A 24374-nucleotide genomic window follows, 5' to 3' on the forward strand; every position below is an offset into this window, starting at 1 on the left:
ATATGTCAACTTTAAAAATTAATTTTGAAATACTTTTTCATTTACAGATGAGTTGCAAAAAGAGCAGATGGACTTCCTCTACACTCTTCACTCAGCGTTTCCTAATGTCAGCATCTTATACATAATCCTAATACATTTATTGAAACTGAGAAACTAACCTTGATGCAAGACTCTTTTACTAAACTACAGACTTGACTCGCACTTCACCAGTTTCTATTCCAAGTTCCTAACCAGGATATCAACTTGTATTTAGTCCCCACATCACCTCAGTCTCCTGAAATCTGCTCTGACATATTGCTGAGACTATTTTCACAGTCGTGTCTTATTTTTAATAACTTCAACACTTTTGAAGAATGCTAGTCAGGTGTTGGATCATTGGAAAAGCAAGAGAGTTCCAGAAAAACATCTACTTCTACTTTATTGACTATGCCAAAACTTTTGACTGTGTGGATCACAACAAACTGTGGAGAATTCTAAAGAGATGGGAATACCAGACCACCTGACCTGACTCCTGAGAAATCTGTATGCAGGTCAAGAAGCAACAGTTAGAACTGGACATGGAACAACAGACTGGTTCCAAATTGGGAAAGGAGTACATCAAGGCTGTATATTGTCTCCCGCTTGTTTAACTTATATGCAGAGCACATCATGAGAAACACTGGACTGGATGAAGCACAAGCTGGAATCAAGATTGCTGGGAGAAATAACAATAACCTCAGATATGCAGATGACACCACCCTTATGGGAGAAAGCGAAGAACTAAAGAGCCTCTTGATGAAAGTAAAAGAGGAGAGTGAAAAAGCTGGCTTAAAATTCAAGATTCAGAAAACTAAGATCACAGCATCTGGTCCCATCATTTCATGGCAAATAGATGGGGAAACAGTGAAAACAGTGACAGACTTTATTTTTGGAGGCTCCAAAATCACTGCAGATGGTGACTGCAGCCATGAAATTAAAAGGCGCTTGCTCCTTGGAAGAAAAGTTGTGACCAACCTAGACAGCATATTAATAAGCAGAGACATTGCTTTGTCAACAAAGTCCGTCTAGTCAAAGCCATGGGTTTTCTAGTAGTCTTGTATGGATGTGAGAGTTGGACCGTAAAGAAAGCTGAGCACTGAAGAATTGATGCTTTTGAACTGTGGTGTTGAAGAAGACTCCTGAGAGTCCCTTGGACTGCAAGGAGATCCAACCAGTCCATCCTGAAGGAGATCAGTCCTGGGTGTTCATTGGAAGGACTGATGCTGAAGCTGAAACTCCAATACTTTGGCCACCTCATTCGAAGAGTTGACACATTGGAAAAGACCCTGATGCTGGGAGGGATTGAGTGCAGGATGAGAAGGGGACAACAGAGGATGAGTTGACTGGATGGCATCACCGACTCGATGGATATGAGTTTGAGTAAACTCTGGGAGTTGGTGATGGACAGGGAGGCCTGGCGTGCTGCGATTCATGGGGTCGCAAAGAGTTGGACATGACTGACAGAAATGAACTGAACTGAAATAAAAAAATGAATATCACAAAGACTCATAGACCTCAGACTTTAGAGTTTTAAGACACTTTAATCATTTCTACTTCCTCATATTATAGATGGGTTAAGTTCCAGAAAGTTGAAGGGCGGGCAAGCTAATCACTTAACCTAGTCACATAGCTAGTTAGTGGCAGAGTCAGTGATAGAATCCAGGCTATTTGATATATAGTTTAAAGTATACTCCATACTTCTTTGATATTTTTGAATAAAATTTTAGTTTTGACTTTGCCTGTTACTGGTTTCCAACACATTTTTTAAAAATTATTTTTTATTTAATTTGGCTGTGCTGGGTTTTTGTTGCTGCAGGAATAGGAACTACTCTTCAGTGTGGTGGATGGGCTTCTCTCGTTGCCATGGTTTCCCTTGCTGTGGACCGCGCGCTCTAGGGCACATGGGCTTCAGTAGTTGTGGTTCCTGGGCTCTAGAGTACAGGCTCTATAGTTTTGGAGCACGGGCTTAGTTGTTCTGTGATGTGTGGGATCTTCCCAGACTAGGGATTGAACCCGTGTCTCCTACACTGGCAGGCAGATTCTTTACCACTGGGCCATCAGGGAAGACCCTTCAATCCATTTTTTGAAGTCAGTGCGTTGTAAGTAAGGATGAATTCATTCTAATCTTTCCCTGTTGTGTGCACCCAAGCTGTTAGAGAAACTAGTATAGCAACATAATTTGGTGCCACAGAAACTTGTCTCTAGCCCTACCTGGGTTTCAAAGCTCTCTAAAATATTTCTGTTTATTCCTACTCATCTCTTTTTTTCCATCTGCATTGCAGCTGTCCCAAACTTTCATAATTCACCCCAAGAATATTTATTAAATGACTTTACCTTCAATTTCTCATGAAAATGGAAGCACTGCAATAAATAATTTCTCAGCTTCCCACAATTCTAACTGTAAGTATCTCTTTATTTTCTTTGGTACTTCCTTTCTTTGTAGTCTCAATTTGAACCTGTTATACATTAAGTGTTCTATTAAAAAGATGTTTTTATAGGGTAAGTCCCTTTCTCCTTCTTGGAACTCTTTTTCCCTTGAGTTCCCTTTCTCCATTACTTACTACTTATCTTCTTACCTCTCAGACCACTTCTCAGACTCTTTTTCTGAGCTAATCTACTGATGAAAATGTTTCACTCTGAGATAGCGATGTGGCCATTTTCTAATGTTTAACATACACACACACACTCTCTCTTAAATCTTACTCATTCTATATCTTTGCATAATACTTATAGGTATGGTCCATATCTCCTGGAGGAATATGAAGGTGATCAAGCTACATTTTCAGCTCTCATATTTCTATCTGAATTTCATATTTAGAATTCCATCCACACATTTATAGGACAGGTCTGCTTATCGCATGGTGATCGGCCACTCAAAGCATTATTTTGACCACATCTTACTGAGATTTGACTGGAAATATGTCTTCTACTTAAATAAGCTCTAGGATATATTATACAGCACAGAGAATATAGCCAACACATAGTACATAACTATACATGAAGTGTAACCTTTAAAAATTGTGAATCACTATGTTGTACATTTGAAACTTATATAATAAACCAACTATACCCTAATAAAAATAAGACAGAAAGAAAGGAAGGAGACAAGGAAGAAAGGCGGAAAGAAGGGAAGAAAAGAATCTGTAACAATTCCAGTAGGATCTGCTAGACTTTGCCAAAATTAATAAAACTAGTTGGAACCTTGATAAAATTGATGTAGAGGAAGAGAACACATATAAAACTCCAAATTAAGTGCTGGGAATATTTGTCCTTTTCCCACCACAATTTGTTATAAGCGAAAATTGACATGGTTTGCATCGTTGCTAAATGAACTCTGAAGATGTTTCCATATTCTGACCTGAGCAAATGAGCATATTATAAGAACATCAGAGGGACAGTGGTTCGACTGATTTAAAAATGTTCTAAGAATGCATGAATCAGGTACATACAAAAGATACGAAGATCTAAGACTGCATGTTTACCTTGTAGTTCTGATCCCATGTTTTCACTTACAAAATTCTTAGATTAAACTTTTGCCCATTCCTTTCAAAGTGCAAAACAAACCACAAGAAGGAATCCTTTTTGTCCTAGTGAATGAATATTACTTTGTAATTCAGGAAAAAATATATTAAGGCAGGAGACATTTGATCAGATAGAGAAGGACTACGAAAACAATTTAGTTAAGGAGACAGTACTTAGAAAAATTAAAGAAAAGGAATGGGATAGATTAATGTCTAGTATAGATTGGCAAAAAGATTTATGCTGAGATTGCTTTAGCAGCAGATGTCTGGTTTGTGGCATTGAATTCCAAGTTTAAAAACAGGCTGAACAGGAAGGATCAATGAGTGATGCTTGTTTTGGGTGTGGAGTTGGAGATTGATAGCACCCACCCATGTATTTACCAACCTGAGTTTAAGGGCATCATCATGCTGAAAGGGAGTCCAGCGCTTGTGATATAAACAAGATTCCTGAAAATGAAACCAAAAACACTAATTTTACAACCCCCACAAAATGGGTAAAACATTGATTAGATAAAAGACAATGTCAGCCATGGGAAGAGATAATTAATAGCCCTTGAAGGAAATTCTACATCTTAGAAATGGCTGGAATTTGTGAACATTGATATTGCTGAAATAGCATGATATAAGAGGTAAATTATCAAATAAGGAACAGAGAATCTAGGTATCAAAACAAAGAAAACGCACATTCCTATCAACCAGAGATGCATTACCTAAACATCACTGATTCGTTCCACTAAACCTAACATTCAAAACTGTCAATGAAGTATAATATAAGCCCAAAGTTTAAACAAATATTTGATGTTCAGGCTTTTCTTCTAGTTTGTCTTTATTTTAATGCTGATTCGAAGTAGAGCTTTTCTCCCAACTTGTCAATCAGGCTATCTCTCTACTTTCCCTTTCAGTTTAATTAGGTTTATTTTATATACAACTCTGAGATGCAATGTAATAGAAAACAAAGAAAAGACAAAGGAAATTAAATGACTAATCACCTATTTAAATTAGAGGCTTATCTCCTATCTCTTTCCTTCTAGTTGGCTGGCAACTTTGCAAAACAATAATGCCACAATTAAGCTATTCTGTTTGTTTCACTGCTGGCTAAGTAGAAGCATCTAGGAAATAGATGTCTCCTACCACATTTTATGTGGCTTAATTTATGCATTTGAACTGGCTATTTTCTTAAAATGGGGAGATTATAAAAGTTTTAATGCACCATCTTTGATAAATAAAATTTCAAATCTTTTCTAGAACTCAAACATAATTTGTTCTTTTCATTCCATGAAACTTTTTAAAAAGTCAATTTACTAAAGAGTCAAGCTTAGTAAAATTAACTGTGTGCTCAACCTTTCCCTACATCATTGATTTGTGCCTTCTCTCTTCTTTAAGGAAGAAGGTAGAAATCCAACTTTTTTTTTCTTTTTTTCCATTTATTTTTATTAGTTGGAGGCTAATTACTTTACAATATTATAGTGGTTTTTGCCATACATTGACATAAAACATGAATCCAACTTTTGAGAAGGCAGGTTTGTTTCAGAAAGGGCAGGGTCTTTGCCTCTTAAAGCAAATCTTCAAGGGACAAGTGAAAACACAGCTCTGAGATGATAATTCTTACAGAAGAAATGGAAAGTTCTCCCCAAATTACTTGATTAGTTCTCATAATACCAGCATGCTGTGATTAACCATTTGGGGAAAAGAACTGTATTAACAAATGTGATTAAATAAATGTTTATTGAACACCTACTTCAGTATGTGCAAGATACTATAGCGAAATACCTGGATAAATAAAAGAAAGACTTTGTTATCAAAGAAGTCATGGCTAGTGGGAGACTTAACCATTCACATAGATTTATCTATCTCTATCAAAAATTTGATAAGGATAAACAAAATATACCCAGAGACATAAGGTCAGAGAATTATCTTCCTTAATATGATTTATTTGATGAGTGGTAGAGGTGGGTGTTGACTCCAGATTTACTAATTGCAACAGCACCTTTTCACAACTTAAATAATACTTATTAGGCATGCATGTACTGGAAAGAACCTCATTAAAATGGTAGCAAGGAGATGGGAGTTGGGGTGTGGGGGAGGGAAACAATGAAATTAGATGACACTGTCATGTGATTTACTTGGAACAATAATTAGGGGGGAAAATTCCAGTTTGTAAGCAAGAGAATGGTAGCACATTATACACGTGTGTATATTTACTATGTGGGCTAAGTGGCTTCAGTCGTGTCTGGTCTGCGACCCTGTGGACAGCAGCCCGCCAGGCTCCTCCGTCCATGGGATTCTCCAGGCAAGAATACTGGAGTGGGTTGCCATTTCCTACTCCAGGGATATATATACTCATATATATATTTGGCTTTCCTGGTGGCTTAGACAGTGAAGAATCTGCCTGCAACGTGAAGGACCTGGATTCTACCCCTGAGATGGGAAGATCCCCTGCAAGAGGGCATGGCAATCCACTCCAGTATTCTTGCCTTGAGAATCCCCATGGACAGAGGAGCCTGGCGGGCTACAGTCCATGGGGTCTCAAAGAGCCAGACACAACTGAGCAACTAAGTACACACATATGTGTAGTATTTTCTTGGTTCTAATGTGCATGTTTTTCCAGTTTAGTATTTCTGAATTCAAGATTCATCTTCCAGTTATCATTTACATTATTAAGCTGTTATTAAGTTGATGCTACTTCTCATAATCAATGACATCGTCGATGAAGAAACCTTGGTTCTGCTACCCACTAAGCCTATGATCTGGGCTCTCTGAGTCTCAGCTTCCTTATCTACACAATGGGAGTGACAGTATCTCACAGAGCTTATGGAGATTTATCAGATAACGTATGTCACTGAGCAGTGCCTGGCACACAATAGGCCCACAGCTAAAGTCACAGTTATTGTTGCTTTTATTGTTGCTGATGTATCTAAATTCACAGACTGAGCATCATTCATGGTGAAGCATCTACAAAATAACTTCACTTTCTGTCAGAACGTAATCACTGTACACAAAACATGATCATACTCTAGCCACAAACCTACTTCTTGAAAGAAAGGGATTATGATAGGGGTTGTAAAGAGGAGGCAAATTAGAGAGGAAGGGTTGCCAAGTGCTGAAAGCCTTCTTTTGGAACGTGACCTCTAAGAGAGGAACTCTTTCTCTGAAAGCACACAAATGCATCATAAGAACATGTCAATTTTCTATTCTGTGGAAGGATGAGCAAATTGTGGCTTCTTTCTCATCACTGAATTCAATAGTGAGAATAATAGGATGACAGTTATCCGATGACAATGGCAGCCATGAATGGGAAAAAAGTTTCAGAAGAAAAGCAATTATATTTTGACCACAGAGGAATGATGAAAGTAGAGGGCTACTACAAAATTGCCAAGGTTACCTAGCAACAGAGTAACATTTTGTTATTCTTGTTAGAAAATGGCAATACAGAATAGCAAGAATAGGATGTGACACTGATCTCAGGAGGGCTAAAATGCATGACTACTGTCAATGAGTTTATAATTACATCAATATAAAGTGGGGCTTTGTGGCACACACCTCAGGGGATTAGTTGCATGAACAGGTGTGTGTGAATGTGTGTGTGTTAAAATTTTACAGTCAAGTCTATAGGAAGGAGTGAAAGTGAAAGTTGCTCAGTCATGTCTGACTGTTTGCAACCCCATGGACCCCATACAGTCCATGGAATTCTCCAGGCCAGAATACTGGAGTGGGTTGCCATGCCCTCCTCCAGGGGATCTTCCCAACCCAGGGATTGAACCCAGGTCTCCCATATTGCAGGGAGATTCTTTACCAGCTGAGCCACAAGGGAAGCCCATAGCAAGGAGGAGCAACTCAAATATAAAGAATTCAGATAGAATGGGGAAAAATAAAACCTTAGGTACCACCCCCAGATAGAATGTGCAAGATAACAAATTAAAACTCGAGACATTCTATATAAACCAGACGTGAGTTGGCTAAATACAAGAATTTTGTCAGTGATATTTACATTTTAGAAGGCAACTCCTAGAAGTTTCCTTCATTTTCTCAAAAGAAAATTAATTCTTCTAAGCTGTGAGGTATAGGGGTAGTGATTTTAGCACCTGTGAGGCAGGCATTTTTTAAGTAGAAAATCTCTGCAACAGTTGAGATGAGTTTACAGTCCAGTATATTCTTCTGTCAAAGTCAGGGAGTCAGGTGAAAAACTGACTTCTTTCAGAAAAGGCTAATACAGTCTAAAGCAGCAGCTACAGAATAGCATGAGCTATCTGTCAATCTGAACCAGCATGGTGAAAATTATTCAAAAATAAATTAAAAACAAACTCACATACATAATGCATTTACTACCCAACTTTGTCCTGTTTTTCTGACTGAGTTCATAATGAAGGGAGTTAACATTCTTCAAAATGCAAAAACTCATGTCTTTAATCTTTGGAGATCTTGTTCAATAGACAATGGATTTCTACCAAGTGAAGTTCACGGAAGACTTTAGAAGGAGAGCGTTGGCCAGACAGACTTCAGTGTAAGTCAAAAGGAGATCTTTCATGAAAGTGAAATAATCTCCACCTCCCCCTGTCATCGAGTCCAGGGTCTCCTGAGTCTTAAAAACTTCACCTTTATTATTCTTTAGTTTTCTTCACTGTGCTAAAGCAAATACGAACCGAATTCTCTCATTCACGTCTAGAAGGGCTCCAGCCACATATGTATGCTCTTTAGTCAGCAGCAATAGACAGCTAGTCTACAGTTCCCATGCAAATCTCTAAGCAAATCTCTGCGTCTGGAAAACACTGCTTGCTGCCTGAAGCATCACTCCGACCGTGCACTGCTGGCAGGCTTCCTGCTGCTCAGACTTTGGCTATTCCATTGGGAGAGCCCCATGAATGGGTGCAAGGATGCCCAAGGGAGTCCTGGAAAATCCTGCCGCGCTCCCCAGCTGGGCTCCCTTTTCAGGCTGTCCAGCTGGTATGTGGGCAGTGTACCTTAGCTTCTGTCTGGGGGGATGAGAAGCCAGCCCCCCGTGCTGTCTCAAGACTGGCAAACTCTTCAGTACCCACCTGCCGTCTTCATGAGAATTCTTGAGTTTACTGATTCTTAAATGCTTTCAAATTGCTCATTAACACTTAGTTCTAAATATGGTAGGTTTCACTCAAAAAAAAAAAAATACTATAGTTTAAATGGGTATTATTTAACTCTGAGAAAATGGAATTGTTAAATTTAAGATGATTTTATTATATACTAGCTATGGAAAGAGGAGTAAAACTAAATTTTCTTGACTAGTCACTGAAATTTGAGTGGACCTAAAATTCATTCCTGAAACTCTTCCAGAAGCCAAAGCTCAGGAAGCTTGTTAGATCTTACAAAGAAAACCAAAGTTGTCTTCCAAACACCCTCCCTGGCTCCCTTAATACTATTCTGCCTCAGTAGGCTTGACTGCTGGGTTTCCCTGATGGCTCAGATGGTAAAGAATCTGCTTACAATGCAAGAGACCAGGTTCAATCCCTGGGTCAGGAAGATCCCCTGGAAAAAGGGGATGGCTACCCACTCCAGTATTCCTGCCTGGAGAATTCCATGGACAGAAGAGCCTGGCAGGCTACAGTCCATGGGCTCGCAAAGAGTCAGACACAGTTGAGCGACTTACAGTTTTCTTCTTCAGGCTTGACTCCATTTCCAGGTACAGGGCTTAGACCTGACACAGCTAAACCAATCGGAGTAAACCTGTTCCCTTGACACCTTTATTAGTTCAGGTAACTCAGGCCTGGGCGATCAGCACGTGACCTTCTTCTTGTGAAGTGGCTGGGGAAGCCTGCCTCTTCCCTTACCTTGGGTGTGAATGAGGAGCAGCGTCTGAGGCTGATAGCCAACCTGAGGGAAGGCAGGAACTTGAAGAACCATCTCTCAAAGGTTCCTGTACCCCGAATCTTGCCTCAACCCCCACACAGTCTCTGGATGAAGATGTAGCCTTTTGAGCCCCAAATTCCCATTTACTGGTTAATTCAATTTGGGTTGAGTTTTTTGCTGTCTCCATCCAAAAGCATTTCAGCTGGCACAATTTAAGGTGCAATCCGAGCGCACACAAACTTCTCCTACCTTCTGGAGTCATTCTTCCCTTTAACACTGTAATTCCAGCCCTCATCCCGGGAGACTGCTAGGAGTGCCGTGTGGTTTCCAAACGCTCTGAGGATGGCTAGGAAATGGTTCTTTTGTGGGGTGTTCTCTCGTCACTGTCTCTCTCACAGCTGGGGCCCCTCTCATTAGCTAAGCTTTCTCTTTCCCTCTTTAGTTTCAGGATGACAACTCTGTTTCTAGGACAACTACAGCCCCAGCCAGGAAGTTCCAAGTAAGTTACTATAACAATCTTTACATTTATGGAAGACAGCCTTTTATTTAATTACAGAGAGAATTACTGTCTCTCCGTAATACCTTATTACCTGAATGCGCCCACGACCTCAAAAGTACATTAGCACCAAGTTTTGGGCCTTATCTTGCTTAACCAGAGATCCATTAAAATATTTCTCTAAAGAAATGGACAATTTTCCTCAAAGAAGTTGCACTCACCCTCATTAATATAGAATACACTTCAGTTTTTTACGCTATTACATACATTAAAATGATGCAAAAAGTAGTGATTATGGCAGAACGTTTTCTAACGCCTAAAACTGCTCAGGCATTTTATATTAAAATGAATAAAATTTGCAAAAACTAATAGAGGGTATGAGCTATGTCTTGTTGACTAACTTACAGAACAGTTCAATGAAATGCAGAAATTTAATAAATATTATTTAATGCTTAGATATAAAATGAGCAAAACAACTTATTTTACTGTGATATTCTTTTGAACATAATTTAGTAGGTACAATTCTTTCTGTACTTTCTATTACGTTATTTTTTCATTAAGAAAGGCTTTTGTTAAATCTCCCTACTCACCAAAATGCCTTTATCCAATTTTATTTTTGCATTTCATCAGCTAAGTTCTAGACAAGTAAACATCATTGAGGAAGTATTTGAGTCTGGAAGATAGTCTTATGATTAATATTATGCTTTAATTAAGTTACATTGACATTCATAATAGATCTCTATCTGGCTAACAAAAACTAATATTTTCTTGGATAAAGAGCAATGCAAATTACAGATAGACAGTGATCAACTACTTGTGTTTGATTTTAGCACTTCAAATAAAATGGATCATATTCTATGGGGAAATTATAGAGCTAATTATGAAGAGTAATGATGCTCTGAAAAAATACAAATTTTCAGCAGGAGCTAATTATAACAGTTACTGATAGGTCTCAAAAATTTAATATCTAAAACATTTCATGGTTGGGTTGGAATTTTATGTTGCAATTTTCTCTGTAAGTGCCACCATGATTGAGCAGCTTCTGAAATAACTCAGTGTGCAAAGTAACAACATAAATTGATAGGATAAGACACCAATGCAGCTCATGATGAACACCATTCCAATAGGTTCACTTTTGAGCATCAACAAAACTTAAGTCAACCCAGCCCCAATAATGCAAAGCACCTTTCTTTCCCTACAACCACTAAACCACTAATTAATCACAGGTAGTATGAACAAGTAGAATCACAGCAGAGCCTGGGCCTTCTGGGCTCATGACACTGTGCTATCAAGTCATCTCGACATTTCCTACACCCTCCACTACACTCATGAACTTTCATGAGTATATTTTTATACATACCATACTTGACCTTAATCAATTTGATACAGACACAGTTTGATATTCTTTTTGTTCCTCAAACATGCTGAACATGATCTTGCCTTGGGGATTTTTTGTAGCTGATCTCTACTAGAAGACTCTTCCAGCAAGGCTTGCTCTGCTAACTCCCATTCGAGTCTTGGAGCAAATATCACATTCTCAGAGTCTTTGCCTGTTGGTCATTCTAAGTTTGCACGTGTTCCACATGCACAATCACATTTCCCAGCTTTTCCTTCTTCTGTAACTAATAAAATTAATCTTTGTTTCTTTGGCTGTCGTCTCTCTCCTCTTTCACATTCTAGATGTCAGTTTCCCCAGAGCAGAGACTTTTTTTTGTTCTATATCCCGAGCATTTAGCAGCTACTCAAAAATATTTGTTGAGTGGATGAATGCAAAAATGAAATGAAAGAAAAATCACAGGGTTGCCGCTTTAGAAAGGAGGAAGGGGTATCTCATTACTTAGGTTTTAATCGTAGGGAGAGTTTATGAACTGGTTTTATGGTTGGGGTTATGAAAACCTCCTTCTCAAACTGCTGGTCAGTTACTCTGTAAAGCTTCAAGGATGGAGCCTGGGAGATTCACCTCAGCCCAGGAATAACCCCATCAATTAGACTTCTCTTTCCTCTCAATATATTCCGGCACCAGAACTAATGGAGAAACCATTCAACTGTAAATTGATTTGTAGTGGGTGAATGATTGGAAAACACACAAAGCCTACAGAGGCAAGAGGCCTTATATTTTAGACTTTTTGAAGCATTCTACTGCTTTTTCAATATCCTGCACTTGTACCTATTAAAAGGGAAAATACTGAAAGTATTCTTTTAGTATTTTACTAAAAGCTCTACTCCCCCAAGTATACAAGTCATTTTTAATATTTTCCTGGAATAACCTATTGATTTTTAAGCAAGGAAACACAAGTAGGTTTTATTCTTTTACTTCAATTTCCCTAAGGCCCAGATGGTCTGAAATCTATAAAATGATCAGAATGTGAACCCTTTCTTTCAAACTCTACTTGTCTCAATCTGTACATGGCTTGCACACCCAGGGTCTTATATTAGTAGGAGCAGATATCAGAATATAGAGGAAAGCCCTGGGAAAGCTCACCCAAATGTGCCAGAAACATTTGAACAGATATGTGTACATGTGGGAACATTTACTTCCTGTCTTGTTACAAAAAGATTTAAAGCAGTTGATACTAAAAGACACAAATAAACCCTCATCTTCCATCAAACTAACAAAATAAAGGATGGCAAGAACACAGAAACACTGTTAGGAAAGATGATTTCTCTGTGTCTGCATGGTTTATTCATTTATCCATCCATTTGTTGAGCATCTGTTCATTAAAGAAATGTTATAAGTATTGGAAATGCAGTTTTTCACCCAAGTGCTACTGTGAGAGGAGGAACTGAGATTCAAACATAAGTAATCTGACAACATCATAGTAGACTCTGTGGCAAATGTACTTCTTCAAAATTATCACCATGCCAGCCCTGTTCCACAGCAGGAAGAGTAGCCAAAAGGGAACCAAAACTCTGAGCCAAAGTCAGTACTTTTCAAACTCAAATGTGCATAAAGAAGGCTGAGCGCCAAAGAACCCTTGCTTTTGAACTGTGGTGTTGGAGAAGACTCATGAGAGTCCCTTGGACTGAAAGGAGATCAAACAAGTCAATTCTAAAGGAAATCAACCCTGAATATTCATTGGAAGGACTGATGTCGAAGCTTAAGCTCCAATACTTTGGCCACTTGATGCGAAGAGCTGACTCATTGGAAAAGATCCTGATGCTGGGAAAGACTGAAGGCAGAAGAGGGTGGTGACAGAGGAAGAGATGGTTGGATGGCATCACCAATTTGATGGACATGAATTTGAACAAGCTCCAGGAGTTGGTGATGGACAGGGAAATCTGGTGTGCTGCGGTCCATGGAGTCACAGAGTTGGACACAACAGAGCAACTGAACTGAACTGAATGTGCATAAGAATTAAGTAGGAATCTCATTAGAATGCATATCTGATTCAGTAGTCCAGAGATGAGGCCAGAGACACTACCTTTCCAATAAGCTCTCAGGTGATGTTTATACTGCTGTGTGGACCACAGTTTAAGGAACAAGGGCTTGGTAAGGAAGACATACTGACCAAACTGGCTTTACAGCCACTGATCCACTGCCCTCTTGTGGCTCCTGAAGTAATTACCCTCTGCGCTAGCAATTTCTTTAGTCTTGAATTTAAATTACTCTTGCAATCATTCTCTAGTTTCTCCAGGTAAATGCTTTGCAAGCTTTAATCTTCTCAAAACACTTTCATATTTTTCCTTATTCATATACCACTACATATTGCCTCATAATTTTTAACATCCATGCATAACCCTTTCTCCAAACTACTCTTTCACTTGATTTTGTTTTCCTTAGATTTGCTTTCAAAGGAAATTTCATATTATTTCCTAATTATCACTACCTCAAATGGAAAGAGCAATTTTTAAAAAGCCAGTTAATTCATTGTTGGCTGTTCTGGGTCTCCACTGCCGCCCAGGCTCTTCTTTAGGTACTGAAAGCAGCGGCTACTCTACAGTTTCAGCGCATGGGCTTCTCATTGCGGAGGCGTCTCCTGCTGCGGAGCACAGACTTTGGGACTTCAGTGATGGCAGCACGTGGCCTCAGTAGTTGCGACTCCCAGACTCTAGAGCACAAGTTCAATAGCTGTAGCTCATGGGTTTAGCTGCTTCAGGGCATGTGGGATCCTGAATGAAGCCCCGATCGGGAACGGACCCGTCTCCTGTATTGGCAGGCGGTTTCTTTACCACTGAGTCACCAGGGAAGCCCCAGGACTATTACTGTTTATCACGAATAAAAAGTAACTGAAAAACTATTTGAAGGGAAGACAAAACAATGTTTAAAAGTCCAGGTGATGTCCTTTAAAGCTCTAAGCCTGTCTTTATTAAAGGGAGGTTTACACCTGTTAGAAAGTGTTACAGACTCAGAGCATTAAACTGGCTTTTGCTCTGATAGTATCAGAAGGATTCAGGCCTCTGTAATTCAATGTCATTTAAGGCGGTAAATGTGTACCACCTAAATCATCTTGTGGGGAACCAGCTATAGATAATGTGTTAAGGGTATAGTTTTTCTTCTGTATGCAGTGTCATCCGTCCTTGAGAAGTATACTTAGAGATTTAAGCTAATCAGTGTCACAGCAGAATTGATCTAAAGCAAAAATGTGGTAAAGGGCTTACTCTTACCACTCCTTTCTGTATAACCAATGGCATGGAGGCATTTTGGGCTCTGAAATCAAATAGACTTAAGTTTATTTCTGTGACAATTCACCATTTCTTTTCTGGATATTACTAGAGTTTCTACCTGTACTCATAAATAAGCTTGTTCTTTCACTCATTCAGATCTACAGTATAAAACTTTGGGGAGGGTTGTGGACAAATTCTACTTCCCTTTAGATGATGAATCAAATCAATCCTGAAAACTCACCTCCCTTTAGCAGTGAATGGTTCGGCAAGGAAAGATTAGCTGGTTGACGGCTGTAGAACCACAGTGAGATAGCCTTTCTTTCTTCTCAGATAGAAATGAAATGTGATTACTTCTGGGTACTGTAGGCAACCATAGCCCTTTTCACCAGGGACAGTAACAAACCTTAGGGTGAAGCAGATTCTGTCCATCATGGAGCAGAAAGATTCTAGCTCCTTAATGACACTGTCAACTGTTCAATCAGCCACCCCTCAAGCCTGCCCTGACCATCCTCCTATGTGAGGTAATTGATTTCCTTCCTGTTTAACTCAGTATACATTTAGATTCCAGAACATGTAATCAGTAGCATGCTGACACAAGGAGGTTACAAAGGAATATGAGCCATAGATTTTTTTTTTTTTTGGGTGGGGGAACTAGAACACATATAAAGAATTTCAATACCGGAGCGTTTTAGTACAAGTAAAAGATGATATGGCCATATTCTGATACTTATTAAGCAACTAGTACGAGCCAGACACTGGCCCATGTTTTAAATATATTATCTCATTTAATGGTTTTAACATTAGGTAGGCATTGTTATCCAAATTTTAGACCTGAGGAAATTAAAGCCTGGACAGCTGTGTACCATCACCAGATATACAGTGAATGATTAAAGAATACAGCTGCAAACTACACATTTTCCATAGAATGACTGCAAGTAGGAAGTTAGATAGAGATCAGTGTAGCGGATTAGCCAGCCAAACAGTGGAAATAGAGTGGCTTTGAGTTCAGCTAGGCCAGACATCCGTTTCTACTGTCTCATAATTTTAGATAAGTTACCTAACTTTTTTTTTTTTTAGTTACCTAACTTCTATAAGCCTCAGTTTTCTTATTGGAAATATGGGGTAATTATACCTACCTCATATGGTTCTAACCAGGATGGGTAAGATAATATACTTATAATGAGACCACGCTACTCAAACGGTAGCTGTGTGATGATTTGGATATGGGAAGGGCTTCAAAAGGAGGCTGTTGAAATATCACTCACACTACTGTATGGGAAGCCACCCTGAGTTTGGGTAGGGCTAATAATCATTTTTAAACTGTTTTTATTTTGCGATATATTTGATTCACAAGAAGTTGCTTGCCATCAATCTCCATTTTAAAAGCTTATAGTGTTAGAACTGTCCTGTATATCCTGCCCACTTCATTCTTTATCTTAAAAAGTTTAATTCAGTAGCCTTTGAGAGATACAAAATAAAAAGTTCAAATGTACCTAGACTGATTTTGAAGCAGTAGATATTTGAAGATCAACCGTCAAATCCAGGTGTCCAAAAGCTCAGAACTCCCATACATTCTGTCGATATCCTTCTCTCACAGTAGGAGCAGAGGTCATCTTCCCATTGAACTGGTGAAAACTGAAAGGCAGAGGCCAGAAATAAAGGGTAAGAACTCAAGAGAACTCTCTGCAATCCCAGCCCAGGGCTGATGCACTATCCCGCTGTTGCAAAATAAAGGAGTTTTCCACTCACACCTTTTTCATTTATGAAACAGAATCTTCTATAGACTGTGTGAAAAGGAGTCTGTGCCTTTCACCCTGGACGGACTTCTTGCCCACTTTTCGAACTTGCTCACTCTTGAAAGTACCCTTTTAAGTCCTGGGAAATGATCCTGTTTTCTCAGTTGACTACTGCGGCCCACAGAATGTCTTCCTGCTCCCTTCAGTGACTCAGCATTTTACAGAGAAAAATTGTTCTGGAAAGAATGTTAAGACAGGCCACACTGCTGTCTGGAAAGAAAGATCAAGTGCTGCCTCCAGAGGAAGGTGAAACACCTTACTTAAAGACTCAATGGAAAAACAACAGATGATGGAAATCCTGCGAGGACACGGTAATGGGGAAAGCAACTGCAGAAGCTCTCTCAAGTATGAGCAGGTACATTTATTGGTACCAGGAGCAAGAGGGCTCTGCTCAAGTGATCAGAAACTGTTGTTGCAGGGAAGGCAGAGTCTGCACGCCTTTGTTCTAATTTGGGGCTTTGTGTTCACTTTTCTGAAGCTGAAAGTTTGTAAGTATAGGAGCTTGTGAAACAACTTGATGCAATGTAGAATTTGAGCTTGTAAAATAACAGAGAAACAAAAGTCACTCCTACCTGCCTTTCTGATTTGTCCACTTGAGATCAAAGCAGTTGGCCTGTTTCCTGAGAAAACAACTCATGTTAGGGTGTTCCCAGTGTCACAATGGATCTGGTCAGAGCAGTACATGAACCCGGGACTTGGACTCTTGTCATTTTTCTTTAAACCAAAGAGTGGTGGGGAAAATCTTCCATTTGTCATGTCACATCATGTCACCAACTCTTGAATCTCTGTAAATTGTTCCAGAAAAACAGATGAAGGTAGAAAACTCTCATGTTCATTGTGTTGATCTGAGATCATAGCCATAAGTTCCTAACACAAATTTGCTTTTATGCATTTATCTATCCACTTATTTATTCTCTCCCCCTTCCTCATATGTTTTGAAGGAGCACATATAAATGAAAATAGAAAAAAAGGAGAAAGTCAATGCCAGAAGAAAATCAGAGATCAGTTCAACAAACAAGCATCTGGACATTTGTTGGAGGAACACCATGTATTTGGCCTAGGGCTTTACAGCAGCTAAGACAGAGGGTTATTTGTGGCCTGTAATTTTTAAATTGATGATACAAATTATAATATCCATAAGATTAAAACAAACCCATTGCTTAGAAAGATCATGATGACTTTTCACTTGGGAAAAATTCCCTTTTATAGTGTAATGATATGGTGAACAACTGTTTCAACAGTTCTTCTACATTTAATGCAATAGGGCTCTTACTTATAAGATTTTTCACTGCAAGCTCATGGTTTCGGGGCTAAACTCAGCTCAGCAAACATAATTTTGTGAGGAGCTCGGCAAGGTGGTTGTAGAATACAGATGTAAGGATCAATGATAAAATGTTAAGTCCCAGAGAAATAAACTATATGGCCATCTGGGAATTTTATCTGAATATATACTATATATTATATACTATATATATATACTATATATTCAGATAAATATATACTATATATTCAGATAAAATAATACATATGAATATAATATATAAACATATATAAAGTAATCAAGCTCTTTATCTGTTTGGGACAGCAGAGTTCAAGGTTATCTTCTGTGGAGAGATGCTCGAGTATAGATAATCTATGAGGACAATGAAGGACACATCTATCAGTGTCAGCTGAGCTGGTGGTAGAATTGACATTTTCTTATGAAAATTAAGGAGTCTAATCCAGACAAAGGTCTGGATAAGAGGCCACATACCTCTGGGTAGAGGTGGACATCACTGTCTCAGACAAAACAGAAACAGACTCCTTTTTCTTCAATGCTAGAAATTAGGAAAAGCTAATTTCAAACATTTTTACGTTTCACTATACCTTAATTTTTTGAATTTAAGGTAATATATGGCTACTTCCACAGGGTTGGGAAGATCCCCTGGAGAAGGGAGCGGCTACCCACTCCAGTTTCTGGTCTGGAGAATTCCAAGGACTGTATAGTCCATGGGATTGCAAAGAGTCAGACATGACTGAGCTCACTTTCCTGATGATGGTCACTTCCAAAAATTTAGAAGATACAGAGAAGCATAAAGAAAAAACTAAAATCATGTTTCATCCAATTTCTAGAGATAATCAACATTGGCATTCTATTATCTATTTTTCTTAAGTACAAAATTGAGATTTTACTGTGCAGTACTTTTTCATTTAATATTACATTTTAACATTTTATCATACCATTATATATTCATAAAACCATTATTTTGTTTTATTATTACCTGATATTTCATGGCATGGGTAAAACATAATGTATTCAGTCATCCTACTACTTGGAGCATTTAATTTTTTTCCCAGACATTCTGGTCAGGGGATTACACCTTACTGGACTTTTACAGAGATACAGTTTTTGCAGTTATACTGCTTGGGTTCAGGTCTCAGTTCAACCACTGTGTGACCTTGGGATAGTAACTAATCCCTCTGATTCTGTTTAATCATCTGTATAGTAGGGCTAATATTAGTGCCTGTCTCCCAGAATTTCTGTGACGGATGATGTCTGTAAAAGAGCTGCCACATAGGAAGAGCTCGCCAAAGGCTAGTTATTACTATGATCATCTTCTAGAGGAGTCTACCAAGAGTTGTGACATCAAAAATCTAAGTTCAGGTTGCAGTGTAACTAATGTAACTACAAATTAAATTGGCTGATCTATTCTGAAAAGATATCACATAAAGGACTCAAATGTTTCAGGAATATAAAGAATTGAGGGTTGAGGGCCATAGAAGTCCAATGGATCAGCAATAACTGACAAATACCCTTGGGAGACTCAACTTTACTGAGTCTATCCCATTCGTAGTCATTCTTCTTAACTACCAAGTAATAGAGTCATGATTCAGGTTAAATCATCTATGGATTTACAGAACTGCAGAATCTGAAGGGGCATTCATTAATTGTAGAAACAGCAAGCAAAGAACTACTGAAAAAGTGCTAAGTCAGAGTTGAGTTCTCGCCATCTTTGAAGATGTTTCTAAGTTTCGGATAGGAGTTAGGCACTCAACCTCTAGTGTTCTTTAATTCCCAGTCTAAAAGCTCATGGACTCTGGGACAATGACAGACCTAAAAGCTGCTTCTGAAGATCAGATTCCTGACTTCACTTGCAGCAGTTGTCCACAGGCTAGCGTCTAGGATCTCCCTGGTCTGGGCAAGATTCAGCAAGGAGCAATACTCGCGGAAGCATTTTCCCTGAAACCGTGGCCAGCGTTCTCCAGAAGCAGGTTGAAAAACTGAAGTACTTGCAGAGAGCACAGGAAACTGGAAGCACTTGAAAGCATGTTTGTCTCAGCGGCTTTTGGTGTGTTGTCAGATGTTGTGGAAATTTCCAGTTTGAGCAGTTTTAATGTTTGCTAGCCTCTTTAGTTGAAATACAGTTTCCTCCTTTTTTAAACATTAAAGGATGAGGTCACCAGCATTCTAAGTCATTTAGGATCAAGGCTGAGAAGTAGGCTTTCGGTAACATTTCACCTAGAGTTTGATAGCAATGGATGGCAGCAAATTGTAGTTCTTCCTGAGAAATGTTTGCTTCTGTATTTGGCTTCCAAACTGCCATCAATTCTGATGTACGCAAACATGGAGGCTGTTGGAGAATCATATTGCTTCTAAAACAAACTTCCTCTTGATTTAGTAATAAGCCAAATACACAGACATCACCTCCTAGCCTTTGAAATGGTATTTATAAATACCTCATGATTTATCTCAAATGCAAAAAAATTAGTAGATGGGCAATTTAAATTTCCTCACCAGAAGACTCAAATGCAGAGGGATCTCCTCGAATTTGTTTCATATCTGTGGTAGAAACACACACAGAAGGCTATATAAACAAATGGGCATGAGTAATTCCATGCCATAAATATTTTATTCTCACATTTATATTTCTTCCTCTATCACATATACTTGTGGTATATGGCTGAAATATGTTCAGATGCATGGACACGACTTAGCAACTGAATAGCAACAAATGCATCTGAACAAACACTTCCAGCAGGTGCTTGATATGAGTAGTGAAAATGGCTTGCTGAGTTTAGTTTTTGTTAGTTTTTTTGGTAAGGGATAAAAAAAAAAGAAAACTAATTAAAAAAATTAGTTTGAACAAAAAAAATTTCAAACTTTGATTACTGAAAAATTGGTCACTGCATTCTTAATATATTTAAGAAAAAGAATAAGTTAGCTATTGCCTCTTGCTTGAAAATCAACTTTACAATGTCTTTCTCCTAGTAATTTGTATCATCCTATAAATAGTATTTGCTAATAATATTAACAAAGAACTGACCTACTTCCTCTTTTTAACCAAGAGATAAAAGGTAACTGACTTTCCAATTACTGAGTACTGCTCTTGCTATCACTTGTCTTGTTTCATAAATATATATAAAGAATTTACATTCTAAATCTGGGGGTGGGGTGGGAAACAGGTAGAATTAAAATTCCCTGGCTTTCTTTTCAGGATGAGCAGGAAAGTATGCCTAATGCTATAACCGGCTCCTTGGCATTATAGCTCCAGAGGAAATATGTGGATGTTTTCAGTTAAAACCTAGCAAAAAATAAATTGCAGCATGAATGACAGAGAAAATCAAATGCCAGTTTTATTAGAAGGATCCCATTAGGGAGATCCATCAAAACTAGGAACTTCTGGCAACTTATGGTTCTAGAGAGACAGAAAGTAGGTCTATTGTCACTGAGAAAATACTTCACAGCCATATAACATTAATTCGACAAGTACAGATAATGCAGTTAGACATCTTAGTTTTGGGATTGCTAGTGAAACAAGCTCTACTGATCAGTTGTACCACACGGGGGCTCACACCTTGGTTCTGTGCACTGTGAGCGCCCCAAGGGCAAGAGGTAGATTTCTGAAGTTCCAGAGGAAAGAAATAATATCCTTTTCTTGTGTGTGAAAATTCAAGAACAGGACAGAAAGCCTGGGAGTAAACCCACACACTGACCATCAGTTAATCTATGACAAAGGAGGTGAGGATATACAATGGAAAAAAAACAGTCTCTGTCTCAGTCGGTAAAGAATCCGCCTGCAATGCACGAGACCTGGGTGTGATCCCTGGGTCAGGAAGACCTCTGGAGGAGGGGATGGCTGCCCACTCCAGTATTCTTGCCTGGAGAATTCCATGGACAGAGGAGCCTGGTGGGCTACAGTCCATAGGGTCAAAAAGAGTCGGACGCGACTGAGCGACTAACACTTTGAACAAGTGGTGCTGGAAAACCTGGATAACCACATGTAACAGAATGAAATCTGAATATTCTCTGACACCATGCACAAAAATAAACTCAAAATGGATCAAAGGCCTAAATGTAAGACTTGATACCATAAAGCCATTAGAGAAAAACAGGGGCAGCATACTCTTTGACATTAATTGCAGCAATATTTTTTGAATCCGCCTCCTAGTGTAACGAAAATAAAAGCAAAAATAAACAAATGGGACCTAATTAAACTTAGAAGCTTTTACAGGGCAAAGGAAATCATAAACTAAAGTATAACCCACAGGATGGGAAAAAATATTTGCAAACGAGGCAATTGACAAGGGATTAATCTCTAATATACACAAACAGCTCACACAGCTTCAAAAAAGCAAACAACTCAATCAACAAATGGATATAAGAGCTAAATAAACATTTCTCCAGAGAAGACATATAGATGGCCAAAAATCACATGAAAAGATGCCTAAGACCTTAACTAATGACTGAGTTGAAAGGTGAACCCTTAAAGTTATTGGCCAAGATGTGATACACAAAGAATAGGGAGGAACTGCTCTGTGTGAGACAAGGAGAGGAGTTCTTTTTTCATTTAAACATTGGCAGAGGGAAGGGCTGAGAAGAAACAATCAGGGGGAAATAAAAGAGGGGGAGGAGAAAGGGGACTGTGAGAATGTACAAGGAGGAGTAAGAGAATCCACGGTGCTGAGGTACCAAGAAGCACAGCGACCAGGGTCTCTCATGGCGGCTCCATGTCATTTGTACGCAGTGGTGACGCCACCTCTTCTGTGGCCCACCACCTTCCTAAGTGAAGTGAAGTGAAGTTGCTCAGTCGTGTCCAACTCTTTGTGACTCCATGGACTGCAGCCTACCAGGCTCCTCCATCCATGGGATTTTCCAGGCAAGAATACTGGAGTGGGTTGCCATTGCCTTCTCCAGGGGATCTTCCTGACCCAGAGATTGAACCCAGGTCTCCCACATTGCAGGCAGATGCCTTACCCTCTGAGGCACCAGAGAAGACATCTTCCTAACTTGTCATCAAATTGTCTCCATATGATAGAGCACAGGGCAGGGCTCCTAGTCTGACAATTCTCAAGCCCAGAGAAAGGAGGAAAATCTTTCCCTTATCTCAGTCTAATTAATTCTTGCTCACTATGTCCTCATTTTCTGTCCCTGGATGAATCAATCTCTTCCTAGTATGACTGACAGCAGAGAATATTCATTGCTTACAGGAAACCCAACTCATAGGTATAGTGAGATCTGACTCCGTATTTGCAAGAAGACAATCACAAAGGTGATTTTTCTATCATATAGGTTACATAGACTTACCCTTGCTTAACTGGATGTAACATTATTTTTATAAAAGAAATATATAAAACAACTATAATACAATTTCCACTTCCATTTCTTCATTTCAGTTCACAGTGCATTTTGTACATCATTCCAAGTATCAACACTCGATGCAGTCAAAAATCCATGTGTAACTTATATTTGGCCCTTCATATCCAAGTTTCCTCCATATTGCCACTTCACATCCACGGATTTAACCAACAGATCATGCAGTACTGCAGTATTTACTACTGAAAAAAATTCATGTATAAATGGACCCAGGCAGTTCAAATCTGTGTTGTTCAGGGTCAAACTGTAATATATTTTATTTATTCATTCACAGATGGGCACTTGGGTTGTTTTTACCTTTGGCATTTGTGAATAAGGTGTGAACATGGGTGTACAAGTATCTGAGTCCCTGCTTTCATGTTTTTTTTGGGTATATGCCCAGAAGTGGAATTGCTAGATCATGTGAAATTACCATGTAATATTAAGTTACTATGTTTATTTATTTATTTATGTTTAGGAGGACATGCTATACTTTCTTCCACAGTGGTATTTGGGTCATTTTTAATAATATAAAGACAGCTTTATACATATATCTCTGAACATTCATGTGAAGTACTTCTGTAGAATAAAGTCCTAAAATCATAGAAGTAAAATAACTGAGTCAGAAACATTTTAATAAATATTGCCAACTTTACCCCCCAAAATGTTATATATTAATTTACATTCCTACCTACAGTGCCGAAATTCACTACATTACAAATTCTGTATTATCAACTCTTTTCATCTTTTTCAAGTTGATCAGATGAGATTTTTAAGCTTATTTAGATTTGTGTTTCTGTATTCATTAGTGAGGTGATGGAAGATTTTTCATTGCTTTCTGTTCATTTATATTTGTTCATCTGTGGTTTTCCAATTTACATACTTTGGCAATTTTTCTATTGGTTTTCCTTTCTCTTAGAAAAGAAAGCTGTTTGTAAATTAGAAAATTAGCACTTTGTCTTCACAAACATGAAAGTTTGTCCAGTTTTGGACTTCTGACCATAATTATGAAATATTTTTATGAATAATTCCAATGTTTAAATATATGCAGTAGTATATTTATAGATATTTTTCTTTATGGTCTCTGGGTTTCACATGCTCATAAATGCCTTCCTAACTCCAAGATTTACTAAAATACTAATTCTTATTTATTTCTAGTATTTTGTCTTTCAAAATTTAATTCATAGATCTAACTGGAATATAGTTTGATGTGAAGTAAGGAGGAAGATTTTGTAGTTTTTCTCTAAATAATTGTTTTAATCCTTCTTTGTCCACCAATTCAAAATGTCAGTATTAGCATTTACTAAAACATCACTGTTTGTTTTCCTAGTCCACTGATATATGTCTCTTTTAGCAGGCTCATAACATGCTGTTTTTTATTACAGCTTCATATCATGTTCAAACACATTAAATCTAGTCCTCCCCTCTAGTATCCTTATTTTAATTTTGATCTTCTTGGCTATTTTCATTTGCATATTCTTTCAGATAAACTTTAGAAACATACATAA

At 38.4% G+C, this 24374-nt stretch overlaps 1 protein-coding gene and 1 long non-coding RNA gene across 2 annotated transcripts in view; one reads left to right on the forward strand and one right to left on the reverse strand.

Annotated features, from left to right (window-relative positions):
* Positions 1 to 1675, forward strand: part of LOC136165431 (uncharacterized) — a 47414-nt gene extending 45739 nt beyond the window's left edge. The window contains exon 3 of the long non-coding RNA XR_010662513.1: positions 48 to 1675. This is a non-coding gene — a long non-coding RNA (uncharacterized lncRNA). The remainder of the gene's footprint in view (positions 1 to 47) is intronic.
* The window catches only part of SESTD1 (SEC14 and spectrin domain containing 1), a 198827-nt gene that overhangs the window by 173946 nt on the left and 507 nt on the right, over positions 1 to 24374 (reverse strand). The window contains exons 2-4 of the mRNA XM_065931855.1: positions 16826 to 17038; positions 15951 to 16092; positions 3925 to 3986 (exon numbers count right to left, since the gene is read on the reverse strand). The gene's annotated coding sequence lies outside the window, so the exon portion shown is untranslated. The remainder of the gene's footprint in view (positions 1 to 3924; positions 3987 to 15950; positions 16093 to 16825; positions 17039 to 24374) is intronic.

This window comes from Muntiacus reevesi, chromosome 3, assembly GCF_963930625.1.
Source record: "Muntiacus reevesi chromosome 3, mMunRee1.1, whole genome shotgun sequence".
NCBI classification, from domain to species: Eukaryota; Metazoa; Chordata; class Mammalia; order Artiodactyla; family Cervidae; genus Muntiacus; species Muntiacus reevesi.